This window comes from Nicotiana tomentosiformis, chromosome 1, assembly GCF_000390325.3.
Source record: "Nicotiana tomentosiformis chromosome 1, ASM39032v3, whole genome shotgun sequence".
In the NCBI taxonomy this organism is placed as follows: domain Eukaryota; kingdom Viridiplantae; phylum Streptophyta; class Magnoliopsida; order Solanales; family Solanaceae; genus Nicotiana; species Nicotiana tomentosiformis.
The window spans coordinates 74,338,234-74,354,103 of record NC_090812.1 but is presented as its reverse complement, the minus strand read 5'-3'; the positions used below and the strand labels follow the sequence as shown (position 1 = coordinate 74,354,103).

The window sequence follows — 15,870 nt, the reverse complement described above, 5'->3', positions numbered from 1 at the left end:
ATGAAGCCCCAATATAGAGATTGAATTACAGAAAAATCCTTCAAAAGTTAATTGACTATTATAACCTCTTATTAGATGTTAAATTTTAGATGCATTGCTACCGTGAGATGATCTCAATGTAAGCATTTTTACCTCTTAGCTAAGGACCTTTGGTTTACTTTGTCATCATGCTGTTTTCATCGGCTAAGAAACCAATCAGCAACTTATATAAATCGACTTTTAAAAGAAGAAATAGCCGAGGAAAGAAGTAAATTTGCAAGTTTAACGTGTAAGTTCATTGTCTCTTCTATGAGTGTTTAGGAAATTGTATATTAGTATTATTTATGTAATTTTTGATTAACCAACATCGTCTACTGATATTTAGTACGAAATAGTATTTATTTTATATTTTTTCCGAAAATCATATAGACTCTTGTGCCATAAATGAAATATTACGCAGTAGAGTTTTTCTCCCTTCAACTTTCATTTCCTATTTAAATTTTCTTTTCATTTTCCTTTTCAGAATTTTTTATTTTCTGTTATGATAATTTGAGAATTAAGTAGGTTAATTTAATATGACAATTTTATAAAAAAATAATTAAAATATTAGTGTGATTTATTGAATTACTTTATTTATAAGGCACATACTGGCATCGAAGAGATAAGAAAACGAAGCAACTACATTGCAGGATATATGTATCCATTGAGGAATACTTTATACACTAGACTTATATATGTGAATTTTCAAAAAATTTATCATAATTCATATATCTATTGTCACGTCCAATGAGAGCGTGAGCATCCCACTATTCTTTCTTCTCGTAGGGGCATATTTTATTCCATTTTGTTGAAAATTTTGTTAGGTATTGTTCAATTAAACAAACGTTCTTTTATTGGAGGACAGTGTGTGGTAGATAAAATACATATAAATGTTAATATTATGATTTCTCGTTCCTTTTAAATATTAATAAATTATTATTGTTATATGTAAAATTATAAAAAATTTAGATACAAGTTATCTTGCTCGAATAGAATGGTATTTTGAAATTATAACAAGATATCTATATATATCTATATTCGTATCTACACATATTACCTTACCAACATTATATATATGCCAAATTCAATTATCTTAACAACGTCACGTCAAATTCAACAAATATGAGTCTAGAGGATATTAATGAACTATTATTCCAACCTTACTATTTAGTAAATATTTTTATGTTTAGTATATTATGCTTGCTAATCACAAAAGAAAGTAGGCAATCAAATAAACGTTTATTTGATTCAAACACATTGTTTGAATCAAAATAAGATACTTTTTTTAAACGTTTATTTTATAATTCAAACACATTGTTTACAAATATATGCGATTTTTTAAAAAAATGTAGACTAAATTATATGGGATACACGCGCAAAGCGCGTGCCCATAAACTAGTATGGGTATACATGCAAAGTACGCACTCTAAAAGGACGCCCTTCGAAAAGTATTGATCGACATTTTTACCCTTCAAAAATAAAGTTCACATCAAACAATCTAGCTAATTGGGAACAATATTCTATCATTTTTAAAAATTATATTTTATAATATAATTTTATTTTATAACTCAAATACATTATTCAAAAATATTGTTGTAAAATTTTAAATTAATATTCATTAATATAAATATACGAGCAAAGCGCATACCCTAAGGTTAGTGTTACTAATACAAGGTAAATTTTCATGTATAACTTGTCTAAAACTTAAGATATAATCATCATCATTATATCATCATACTATATTATAAGTACGAAGCTTTACGGTAAAGGTTGAATTACTAAAATATCCATCAAATGCTGAATGACCATTTTGCCATTCATTTAAACATTACTTCTATAATAATTTTGTCATAACATAAACTGATCGTTCAGTAAATGTTAATATCCATAAAAATAAATTAAAATAATTGCCTTGGAATTTTAGTGCTTTGCTTTGAAACTCTTAATGTACTTATTAAGTTATTATGATGCATTTAAAATAAATTAATCATGGTGCAATGAAGTCTTTACGTTTTTCAAAACAAGCCTTTTAAAATTTATGTAAATGTAACAAACATTTCAAAACTTTTACTAATATTCTTGGCTTCTAAACTATTTCAGGATCATTTTGATAAATATATGGAAATTTTCACAACTTGAAAGTACTTCGGTATAGGTATTTCACTCGTTCTGTTTCATTGTCTTGATTGAACAAACTGGAGAATTTGTGGGAGTTAACAATTTTTTTAGTTCCCCATCCGGTACCCGCATTGGAGCCCAACTATATTCAGATTCGCGCTGCGTAGGGCCCCATTCAGGAGAAAGCGCTCTCTACCAAGTATTTTTCCATATACAGGATATCTCTAATTAAGGGAAAGAACAAACCCATCCACTCCACCACATCTTTTGGTGGTGTGGGAGTTAACATTAGCACAAGCAAAGAATAACATATAAGACAAGTTATTCTCTTTTCTCTAGATTCAATTTTTTTCCTTATTTTAAATTGTTGGTCGTCTGTTTCTTTTTAGTATATTAATACGATTGGAATAGGGGACCGAGGATTGCTTTGGATGCAGAAAGAGAGGAAAAACTGGGTAGAAGTGTGAGAGAGCTGATATGTATTCATATATTTACTGTTGCAAATATGGTCCTCTTTGCTGCATAGTATATGCATCTGGCAGGAGTGGTACAAGGACACTATTAGCGTCCATACAGACTAACCTTTTCCTCTAGTTTTACTAGCAAGACACTAAAATAGTTCAACACATTGAATCGAAAACTAATACTATATAATTGGTCCAAGTTACGCCAAAAAGTTTAGTAGTTCACTTATTAACATAACTACATTCAACTAAAAAAAGATATAGCTACATTGCCATGATAGTTTATACACAAAAAAGTGTATAGTTGAAAGATAACAGAATGTTTTTAGTTCATCACTCGTACAAAAGGATAAACTATCCAGAGCAGCAGTTGTACAAAGTTACTATTTTCCTTCCACTACAAAGGTTTAAGTTTGAATAATATTTGCCTCCTTTCCACTACAGAGTGTAATTGTGCAGTCAAAGCCTCAATAGGAAGCAGGGTATTGCACTGCCCTTTTCCCTTCTCCATCCCAATAAAGGGATACTGCTCACAGCTCACTATTGTGATGTGAAAGTAATTTCTCAAAGAAGATAACGTCACATTTTCAAGCAAAAAAAAAACTGGAAGTATCATAAAAATAAACTTATCTCTTAAGCTAATCCAATAGAATAAATAATAACAAAAATGATGGATGGAATATTTGAGCACATCAGCAAGTTCATAACAAATATGAAGTAAAAAAAGGCAACTGACAAACACATTCAAATGCCAAAAAATATACTTCTCATCAATGTTTTCAAACATCATATTGAAAGTAACTTCACTTGGTTTTGCCTTAGGAACAATTCATTTGATGAAAAAGAGTAAATTCACCTTTTCCACTCTACGAAAGGATATAGTCAAGCCATTGAACGATTAAGTCATTCTGTTTTGCAATGTCTCAAGAATTTCTTAGTGTCTTTTGTATCCAGTCTCAAGATATATATAGACATAACTACTTCAGTGTAAATCAAAAAGGATGAAAATAAAACTTAAATTGTGTTAGCATATATATTTAAAAAATTACATTAGCTCGAAAATTTGAACCCAAGAAGGCTAAGATTTGACGATGTTCACAGTCTAAAGTTAGAGGTCTTGAAGGAAAGTCTTAAAAGTGAACAATAGGCTATAAGCTACCCCGAGAAAAATTATACTCCTATATATTATGAGCTTAATATATAGATTTTCTTTAAAAAGAAGTACCAATACCTTAGATGAACGCTTGAATTACCATTTCCACACTCCTTTGTCTATTTCTACTGGCTATGGATTGAGAAATGTGTTCCAGTTGATACATGCTACATTGCCATGAGAATGGTCTCTACCAAGGAAATATCATTGTTGCGATAAGGAAAAAGATAATTTCTGTTTACAGCATGTTTTGTGTTAAAAGAACAAAACAAAAAAAGTACTAAAAGAAATATCTTCCATTTTCTTTCAAAAGAACTATTTTCTAAATTAATTTTGAGCGTTCAGAAACATTTGCTTACGTTTTGGCAGTGTAATAGAATTCCATAAACATGCTGAAGCACCTGCTAATTCATGATTGTCATGAATCCTCTATACAAATTAGTTGTCATGCATGGGAAATGTAAGCAACCTGAAAGCTCAATCTTTTAAACTTAAAAGGTATACAACAAATGGATAACCTTACTGGAAGAGGAAGAGTAAAAGCCACGAAAAAGGTAAACAAAAATATCGATGCAATGACCCTGAAAAAAACAAATCGATAGGAAATAAAAACAAACCTGGTTGCGGAACTGCTTTTCTTCAATATTTTCTCTAAAACACTCCGAAAGTATTTCACTTCAATCTTGCTAAATGGAAAACTGCAATGAGCACAAGTACTACATAAAAAATATAGAAGAAGAATAATCATGTCAAGAGAGCAAATGGTAAAGTCCAATAACACTGCTCCAAGAACGGAACTTTGGCTCCAGTTCAAAGTACCATCTCACTCAACTAAAATTAGAAACAATTATGTATCTCAAGCATGCACCTACATATCTATTTCCAAACATACATGTGGAAATAGAAATAACAATGGCATGCATGTATAAAATCCAGCAAGAGCCTATCCAAGAGAATAGAAAAAATAACAAATATCCATCAAATTCTCATTACCAAGACACAAATGCAAAAATCAAAGAAAGAATCGAGAATCACTAAACCTATCAGAAATAAAGTACACCCATACCGTGTTCCTGTTAAGATGCAAAAATTATTAATTATTAGATGTTAGTGTGTTAAGTCAGTTAGTTGTCAGCTGGCAGTTAGTTATACTAGCCGGAGGTTAGTTAGTGGTTGTTATTTTCTTGTTAAAACTTCTTGTATATAAGTTCTCATTTTACAGAATGAAATTTGAGATTCTTGCTTCAATATTTCTCTTTTTCCTCTCAATATCATTGCTTCTGAGTTTCGAGAACATTCTATGGAATCTCCATTGAAGCTTAGTTCAAGCTCATTCACAGCAGAACACTCGAAATTGTTATGGTATCAGAGCCGGTGGGAATCTTTTCTCCGGTAAGTGTAATTCTGTATTTGATCGATCAATTCACTGATCCTATTTGTTTTTTTGTCACATGCAAACCTAAATTCGAGTCATTTTGGAATTCATTCGAACGATTCACTATTTTTCTTCGACTACAAATCTCAATTGCAGAATTGATAGTTTTGTTTTTCAATACTTAGCTCAATCGAGTCAGTTATGGCGATTTTAGATGAAAACGAACGATCTAATGATTTAGAGGCTGATTTACCAACTGGGAATGGTCAATCCAGTGTGGATCTGAGTAGTCCTTTGTACATGCACCCCTCAGACAATCCCGGTGCAATGTTAGTATCAGTTCCTTTTAATGGTGTTGGATACAGATCATGGAGGAGAAGTGTGGTGTGTGCACTTTCTGTGAAGAACAAGGTAGGTTTTATCAATGGAGAATGTAAGAAGCCAGATCCAGATTCTCAAAAACTTCGATTGTGGGAGAGATGTGATTATATGGTAACATCGTGGATTCTGAATTCATTATCTAAGGAAAATGCAGATAGCGTGGAATATGTGAATGATGCAACATAATTGTGGAAAGAATTGGAAGATCGATATGATCAGACCAATGGTACAAAGCTGTATCAAATTCAGAAGGATATTAATGATCTTTCCCAAGGATCTCTTGACATCACAGGGTACTATACTAAGATGAAGAAATTATGGGAAGAACCGAGTAACCTAAGTGCTAAGAATCAATGCACTTGTCATTGCACGTGTGGAGCAAAAGAGAGTATGCACAAGGCAGAACAAGATAGGCGATTAATACACTCTCATGGGACTTAATGAGGTCTACATTGTGGTGCGAGGCAGCATCTTGATGATATTCAATGGCACAAGCTTTTTCACTGTTGGTTCAAGAAGACAAACAGAGGGAAATTAGACCTAATAATCAGTTTGCCTTAGAATCAACTTCTCTGAATGCGAACACTTTCAAGCAGAACAATTATAGAACAAATTACTCTCTTAGCAATAACTACAATGGTACAAACAAGTCAAGACCAATGTGTGAGTATTGTAAGAGGTCGGGACACACTAAGGATAAGTACTACAAACTGCATGGATACCCTCAAAGTTATGGACAAAACTTCAAGAGTAACAATAGCTATAGTCAGCACACTTCAAATCAGAATTTCAAACCTAGTAGTGTAGTGGTTTCAATAGAACAAACAGGATAGTTGCTAATGTACATGGACCTCAATTAGATATGCCATCACATGATGAGTTTGATGCACAAAAGGACAATCAAAATGTCAACCTGATTCAAGAACAGTATGGGCAGATCATGAGCCTACTACAACATTTTCAGATAGGAAATGGAGGAGAAAGTACCAGCAATGTGAATTCAGCCTGTGTAACTGCCAACTTTGCAGGTATTGTTGCATGTACATCCTCAATTGATTTTAGTAAACTGTCATGTAATTGTTTCAAAAATAGAGCTGACTCATGGATATTGGATTCTGGAGCCTCAAATCACATGACCTTCAACAAATCCTTATTGACCAAAATTATAACCTTGCCATATCCTCTCCTTGTCATTCTTCCAAATGGATATAAAGTAAGGGTAACACAAATTGGTAGTGTGACACTCATACCTGATATCATCCTGGAAAAAGTGTTGTTTATACCCTCTTTCAAGTACAATTTAATCTCTGTTCATTCTCTAACAAAACATGAACGTCTAGTTGCCTTCTCTAACAATTCATGTCTGCTGCAGGCCCCTTCAATGAAGAGGCCTCTGGTGATTGGTAAAGCCATGGATGGCTTATACTTCCTATGTCAAAGATGTCTGCAGAACAAACAGTATGGTCCTACAGTCAAAGTTCCCTTTTTGTCAGCTTGTTGTTGTGCTTGCAACACACAGTGTCACCTTCACAGCAATGTAAATAAGCCATCACTCACAAATAAGTGTGTTCCTCTTTCACTTGTAAATAACTCATCTGCAAGCAATAAATGACAGTCTTTTTCTCTGAACTCTCTTGAACTTGTTAGAAATGATGTGAATGTCCTGTGGTATAATAGACTTGAGCATGTGCCTTTTGTTAAGATGAAAAACATTGTTTCAATACCTGCAAGCTTCTCATCCAAACAGCCCTTCCTTTGCTCCATTTGTCCCATGGCCAGACAAGAAAGACTTCCCTTTCCTCAAAAGACCAGTATTACCACCAAAGTGTTTGAATTGTTATATATTGACTTGTGGGGACCTTACCATGTTACCACACACGACAACTATAGGTACTTCATTACCATAGTAGATGACTACAGTAGATCAACCTGGACTCAACTTCTGTCATGCAAGAGTAATGCCCTTCAAACTATTAAGGCTTTTGTAATCTTAATAGAAAACCAATTCAACATTAGAATCAAAATCATTAGATCAGACAATGGGCTGGAGTTCACCAATACAAAAGCCAATCTCTTTTTCCAATCCAAGGGCATAGTACACCAAAGGACTTGTCCCTACACACCCCAGCAAAATGGTATAGTAGAAAGAAAGCACAAATACCTACTAGAAACTGCTAGAGCTCTTTTGTTCCAGTCAAAATTACCAACCAGATACTGGGGCGAGTGTATTATTTGTGCAACTTACATTATAAACAGACTACCTTCTAGCAGCCTAAACAATAGATGCCCTTATGAACTTCTATACAAAAGGAAGCCTAAGTACTCACAGATGAGAAGTTTTGGATGTTTGTGCTATCCTACAGTTCCTAAACCTCACAGAGACAAGTTTGAGCCAAGAACTACCCCTCATGTTTTTGTTGGTTACCCCTTTAACACAAAAGGATACAAGGTCTTGAATTTAGCCACCAAAAAGATACATATCTCCAGAGATGTCACTTTCAATGAATATATTTTCCCTTTTGCTATGCATGATAGCACCACTTCCTTCCCATCAGTCCTCAATTTCATTCCCTTTATTGACCATTTAGAAGTTGAGCCAAAACAACACACTAGTCAGCACAGTCTCCTGCCACTACTTCACATGACCAGCTCCCTACACACAGTAGCTCCCCACCAATGGACTCCTATTTTCACACACAAAACAACTCTACTACCAACAATCCTACACCACCAATGGACCTGTATTTTCACACACAGAATGATTCTGTTCCTAACAGTTCTGTACCACTTACATCACATGTTGGCCCTAGAAAATCACTTAGAGAACCTAAGACACCAGTACATTTGAAGGACTACATTCATTATATTCCTAATCTCAAACCTATAGACACTGCACCCATATGCCATGCTAACTCTTTCTCACTCAATGCATTATTCTCAAATCACAATTCTATATCTGCTGAGGCATTAACCCATGACAGTCAAGCTCTTGTGAGAAACATTTGTCATGACAGGTAACCAATTTCATATGAGGAAGTTGTCATCAATCCTGCCTGGCAGGAAGCAATGACTCAAGAATTTGATGCTTTGCACAGCAATCACACATGGGATCTAGTATCTTTGCCTCATGGCAAGAAAGCTATAGGGTGTAAGTGGGTATATAAGATTAAGCACAAGGCAGATGGAAGTGTTGAAAGGTTTAGAGCAAGGCTAGTTGTGAAGGGATACACACAAGAAGCTGGAATTGATTACACCGACATTCTCCCCTGTGGTAAAAATGACCACAGTGAGAGCTTTGATTGCAACTGCAGTAAAGAAGGGATGGTTCATATCCCAGCTTGATGTCAACAACGCATTCCTCCATTGTGATCTTCATGAGGAAGTGCATATGGAGGTCCCACCAGGATTAGAGGTCACTAAGGAAGGACTGGTTTACAAGTTAAACAAGTCCTTATATGGCCTCAAAAAGGCAAGCAGGCAGTGGTATGCCAAGCTGAGTGAGGCATTGTGCTCCAGAGGTTATACACATTCTATGCTTGACTATTCATTATTCCATAAGAAAGAAGGCACTAATGCAGTTTATGTGGCTGTTTATGTAGATGATATAGTTGTGACAGGGACTGATGTAGTAGAATTAGAAAGACTGAAGAGTTTTCTTCATGACAGTTTCAGAATCAAGGACCTTGGCAAATTGCATTATTTCCTGGGAATGGAAGTACTGTATAAGGCAGATGGTGTAGTAATATCACAAAGAAAATTTGCATTAGACTTATTAAAGGAATATGATTGTTTATCTCAGAGTGGCTTCTTTTCTCCCTTAGATCATTCTGTCAAGTTGAAGGCCAAGGAAGGCACTCCATTACAAAATCCTACTTACTATAGAAAGCTGGTGGGAAAGCTCAGTTTCCTAACCAATAACAGATTAGACATTGCCTATGGAGTTCAACACCTAAGTCAGTTTATGCAAGACCCCAGAGAACCTCATCTTAAGGCAGCCTTTCACTTGCTCAGATATCTGAGAACTGATCCAACATTGGGGATTTTCTTTTCCAAAGATGAAGACTATACTGTAAGAGCCTATTGTGACTCTGATTGGGCATCATGTCCAGATTCTAGAAAATATGTCAGTGGCTATATGGTCTTGCTAGGTCACAGTCCTGTTAGCTGGAAATCCAAAAAGCAAGAAGTTGTCTCACTATCATCTGCAGAGGCAGAGTACATGTCATTGAGGAAAGTTGTAGGAGAACTAGTTTGGCTGAGCAGGTTATTTGAAGAGTTAACTGTTCCATTCCCTCATCTTATTGACGTCTACTGTGACAGCCAATCTGCATTTCATATAGCCAGGAATCCAGTTTTTCATGAACGAACTAAACACATCGAAGTTGATTGTCACTTTGTACAGGATAAACTTCAGGAAGGTCTCATTTCCTTGCACCATATCACCACCAGTGCTCAACTAGCAGACATACTGACCAAGGCCTTAACAGGCATCAAACATTCTGCTATATTGCACAAGTTGTCTGTGCTTCACTCACTTCCAACTTGAGGGGGGTGTTAAGATGCAAAAATTATTAGTTATTAGATGTTAGTGTGTTAAGTCAGTTAGTTGCCAGCTGGCAGTTAGTTATACTAGCTGGAGGTTAGTTAGTGGTTGTTATTTTCTTGTTAAAACGTCTTGTATATAAGTCCTCATTTTAAAGAATGAAATTTGAGATTATTGCTTCAATATTTCTCTTCTTCCTCTCAATATCATTGCTTCTGAATTTCGAGAACATTCTATGGAATCTCCATTGAAGCTTGGTTCAAGCTCACTCACAGCAGAACACTCGAAATTGTTACAAATCGCACAAGTCTCTTTTCAATCGAATGCCCTCCACCCCCTTTCCCCTTCCCCCGCCGAAAGGACCCAAATTGCGCATATTTTCATTAAAATTTAAGGAGGAATTTAGGGCTCAAAATAGAGACTCCTGAAATTTCTAAAATCTAGCAACAAACAAAGAAAAGAAAAGAAAATGTAATAATTCTTACCAGAAACCATAGATTCAGTAGAGGCCGTATATAAACAGTAATCACTATAGAGCAATTCAAATAAAAACTAAGAAGTGAGGCATGGAAGAAGTAGGGGTTATTAAGAAAAGAAAAAAAGGTAAAAAACTCACACAAATTGAGAAACAAAGAAATGAAAACTTGGAACCAAATTGAAAAATGTGTAAGAAAACGAATTCAAGGTCTCACAAATAGCGATGATCAGTGATCATAGTAAGTGTTTTTAGATTGTACTATTGGAGAGTGGGAATAGAAAAATAGGCACTGAAAAGTGGAATACACGTGTTCAATGATAAATAGGATAAAGAAACTCAATTACCAATTTTACCCTAAATATAAAATTAATTAATGCTATTGGTCAAGGGTATAATAGACAAATAACCCATGTATTCATTTGATGAAATGGCCCGAGTCAGTGGCGGACCCAGGATTTTGTGCAAGCGGATTCAATCTTATAAGTACATAACTTTAGTCGTAAAATAGTAGTTGTCAAGTGGGTTCAATAAAATATTTATACAAAATTTACGCAGCTTTAATCCTAATTTATACATATACACAGTATTATTTTTTGACGAAACGGGTTCAACCCGCTTGCCATCACGTGCGTCAGCCACTGGCCCAAGTACATGGTACTATTCACATTGAATTTAGTACAATGACATATAGCAGTGTTCGTCCTACCCCAACTCCCATTTCTATATAGTAGACTAGTAAGGGAAACTCGTGCTATGCACGGGCCCAACATGACTAATATATGCAAATAAGTTATTTTAGCAGCATATGCAAAAGGTATCTGAAACTATTTTCTCCAATACATGTGATGGAGATCTTGATGGAGATCTTTGAGGATAAGAAGAGTTCGAATTTTTTCTCCTGTGGTAGAGTAACCTGCAAATATAAGGTTTCGAATGCCAAAGGATATAAAATTTGCTTGTTTGGATAAATGTAAAAGATAAAGTAGCAACACGAAAAGAATTCCCAGTTGAAACATCACTTAGACTGAAAAACTAAGTCAACATATATAACTGAGATTGTTTTCATCATCTTCTCAAACCAACGCAATCTTTATGAATTATGCAGCACTTCCTAGTATTTGTCTATTATCTCCTTGTCCTATTCTTTCTTTCAATATGGCTCCACCTTCTCCGTGCTTTTGTTTTGCAGCAGCACATCTCTTTACTACAACATTCCTATGCAGTCTATTACTATGTTGCTCTTCAAACTTGTAATGCATTGTCTAAAATTTCCAAATACCTGGTGCAACAAAAATATCCTATTAAACTCATGTGTAGCTTTGTCTAACTTCCTCTTTTTTCAAATAACTTTCTAACTACAGCAATAACATGAGGATTGAGATAAGTTGCCATCTCAACTAAAGCAGTCCATATAATATCACTATTGGGGCATTCACACGTCATTTTAGTCATGATTCCGTCAATTCTTCTTCTTTGCCATACTAAGCACTTCCTGAATTGTACTAATTGCATTCATCTTTTCTCTAGATTATAAAGCGACACCTACAGTGTAAGACAATGCTTTAAGACAGTTCAATATATATTTCCCATGCCTTCTCAAAATTACCAAGAACAACAACTTCTAAGATTACAGCCACCCAGTTATGATTTTCCTAGAAATAGTACAATAAGATCATTATGTTTTCTCCTAGGCAATGACAAATAAGACAACATATCGTCAAAATGAGTCTTGCAAGTTCTCTTTCTGATAAAGGCATATCAAATATACAAGAGCATCATGTCCCTCAAAATTAAGCACCTTTTTACTAATTACATTCCCACACTTGTCAAAAAATTATATTAAAATTTTTTCGGGAAGGTTCAGTGACAGGGACTATAGATTCCAGCAGGAGCAGCTTAGATGTAAGTATCGTTATTCTACATGATAACACAAAACTGTTAGTTTGGGTAAACAAAATACCAAGCCATTTTTTTAAGAATTTAAATTTATTAATAGATTCGAGTGTACCAGTCATTCACACCCTTGACACAGACATCAATTTTCAAACACAATATATGCCACATTGCAGGTAAAACTATTGCAGTTCACATTGCAAGTAAACTTTTGCGGTAGAGATGTTTGTTTTTTTTTAAGATTTAAAACTGTGAGAACTATGTTACTTTAAGAAATAGTACATATTTGAAGAGGTTGTCAAGAAGTTGGTGTTATATTCGTAAAAATGCATTCCCCAAGTTCAAAACAGACTTGGAGTTGTTGATCTCTGTAGCACTTCAAAAGGAAATTATCTAGTCATTAATCTTAGTTATTGTATAATCTTAGAATAGTATCTGATTAATATTATGATATGCATATTCTGAAATACAAAAAGAAAGAAATCTGGTAAGATACTTCAAATAAAGTAACGCATTGCTATTTTCGTGCAATTGTGAATGTGAAGTGAGTTCAGACAATGCTCAACATATAGCAAGAGATATATCGCTACCTATACATACGCCCACTTATCATTTATAGATGTAGGTTGCTCAATTTCTGGAGTATGTGCCTGCTTCATCTGCAATCTAGAATAATGAACACTTGACGACACCTCAGTCAACTATTTAATTGCATGTGGATCAATTATAAATTTTAAACTATGCATTTAAATTACCAGCAATCAGGAGACATACTAATTTTTTTTAAAAAGATAAATAAGAATATCATAAGATTATCATCTAAGAGGTCAATGATATAGATTAAAATCTCATTTCAAATTTAACACATAATTGAAAAGGTTCGCAAGCTTGAGCAGTGCACCTAGACTGTTACCTGTACTATGTACAATGATACAAAAAGTTAAATGTGATAGTTTAATACACATCACATCTTTTTTATGCCATCTCATTACAGTCGGTGGCGGATCCAGGATTTTAAAGTCGTGGGTGCTCACTGATAAAAAATATGAAAGAAGAGGATAAAGGAGTTTAGTTATGGGTGCTCACTCAATATTTTTATAAATACCTATACAAATTTACTAAATCTTGTTAAAGATAATGGGTGCTTGAGCACCCAAAAATAACATGTAGATACGCCACTGATTACAGAAGTATTTATCCTATCAAATACCTTATCCTTTTATATATGTTAGAATTATATGTACATGTAAAGTAGAGGGAAAAATAAGCCTCAAGGAGAGAACTTTTTGGGCTTTCTAAATGACATTGAGTTTCCCATTAAAAGAGTATAATCCTTAATAAGATTTCTACACCTATGACACATATATTAACAGTAGTAAAACTAATTAGTGGAATCATGCACTCCTTTCCTAAACAAAACACACCAAATTCTTTACAGGCATCTAGGATAAACAAAAGTAACAATATCAAGGCTCAGACAGTCCTCCGTATGGATGTAGATTAACCTAGTTACCTCTTTACAAGCCCTTTTCAGAATATCCATGTATAATTGACATCAATGAGCCAAGATCCTCGGAAAGCATCTTATCAAACATCAACAGAGCGATCTCCATTATCCTTGTTGTGCAATAACCTGAGTTCATTAAAACTTTAACCTTAAAAGCACAATGATTTAATCTATAATTAGATTCATTAAATAAGCTACAATATTGGCACAAGAAATGAATCCAATAGGTAATAATAAATATATTTTTCTTATTATGTAGAAGAAATTATTTTTTATCCTCGCATAAATCATAATATTATTATACTTCTTGGATCTTTTTCAAAGACCATATGATATTGAGGGGGTTAACACATCGAGCAACAACTTAAGTTGGATACATGTCCCTATGTAATATTTTGACGCTCAATAAAGGTAGAACAACGAAGTAGAAACACACAATGTCATTTATTTGTATAGTCTTAAGCTATCAACTTTCATGACTACCCTATCCGAGGAAAGCTCAAATCTTCTAATGCATTTGCAACTAAGCTAGCACCCTCATCTTTCAATTCAGTCTCAGCAAAGTTTGAAACAATAAAGTTAGAGCAGTAAAAGAAAGGGGAGAAGGAACTGGACTGATAATATCTATGAAATCTTAGACATATGCAAATCAGTGATAAACCAGAACATGCATGTATAAAATGGGTAAGAAAACAGGAAATATATAAAAAATAAAAATCATAAGTACACAAGAAGAAGACACGAACAGAACATGACAAAAGTAGAAATCAAATTGACACTCAATTTCAGCCCCCAAAAAAGTTGAATAAAGCATGTTTATGAGGTTGTCATCTTGGAACCGTTTTCTTATAAATTAAATAGCAATGTGTTTGAAATTCGTAAGTACAATCCATTTTTTCATATATAAGTATGAAATAGCAATTAACGAAAATCATGACAATCGATATGAAAATGAAAATAAACAAAAAAAAGGTTCTTAATAGTTTTCTCAGGAAGAAAGAAGTTCATTTATTACCTCTCAATATGAGCCGCTCAAAGATCACTATAAAAGCAGCTTCTTTGCATCCTTCACCCGTTTATTCCTCTTGCGCTCCAAAAAATCCTATTTGCTATTTAGTTGCTTGGTTACATTGAATTTTTAAAACCCCAACTTCAAATCTTAGGTTAAAATCTAAATTTTTTATTAAGGTAAAAGAAATTACTCACATGCAACACTTCGAAAATCAAAAAGAAAATAACAGCAAAATGAGAAGAGGGAAAACCCAGAGAAGAAGCACATAGCATTTTTTGTAGAAGAAGAAGGAGGAGGAGGAATAACGAAATGGCAGCTAGTGAAGTGGAAAATGGAAAATGAAAGTGGAAGACAAAAATACAAAGAGCAACACGTGTCATGAAAATGAGGAGAATGAAATGGTTGATATTGAAAAGTAAAATACAAAAGTGCCCATGACAAACAATTGTAATTACCGTTTTGCCAGTGTTCGGCCCTTTTTAACTCTCACTTCTATATAATGGTAAACAAGAAAAAGGATATGATCAGAACAAAAGCTGCCTTAATGCTAAATAATAATTAAAAATATACCGGAGAAAAAATGTTAGAAACGTACCAGCAAGCAGGTGATTGAGAAGGACAAACCGGACAGAACAATGAAGAGAGTTTTTGTGATTTCAAACCAAAGAAAAATAAAGAATTTGTGAAGGAGTAGAGAAATAATAATGGAAAGTATGGGTAGGCATAGTTTGGGCAAACCCGAAACCCAAATCGAAGTTCGAATTTTTTGGATTTTTAGTTTGGATTTTCAGACTACGAATTGGATTTTAGATTTAATTTTTAAAATTTTTGAATTTCGGATTGGATATTGGATTTGGTACTTCGGATTTTTAGATATCCGAAAATTCAAAAATTTTGTACTTTATATTTAATCTATTATCCATATGCC

The 15,870-nt window shown here is 34.0% G+C and overlaps 1 long non-coding RNA gene across 7 annotated transcripts; it reads right to left on the bottom strand.

Moving 5' to 3' along the window:
* Window positions 1–2,813: 2,813 nt before the first annotated feature.
* LOC104099670 (uncharacterized) lies at window positions 2,814–15,409 on the bottom strand. Of its 7 annotated transcripts, none has more exons than XR_004507885.2 (4): window positions 14,946–15,409; window positions 13,529–14,056; window positions 6,497–13,456; window positions 2,814–4,451 (listed from the first exon to the last, which is right to left on the bottom strand). It is a non-coding gene; the product is annotated as an uncharacterized lncRNA (long non-coding RNA). The 7 variants fall into 7 exon arrangements; XR_001969956.3 differs by having other exon boundaries at window positions 13,014–13,456; window positions 14,946–15,406; XR_004507888.2 differs by having other exon boundaries at window positions 2,814–13,456; window positions 14,946–15,039; window positions 15,137–15,301.
* Window positions 15,410–15,870: the final 461 nt, after the last annotated feature.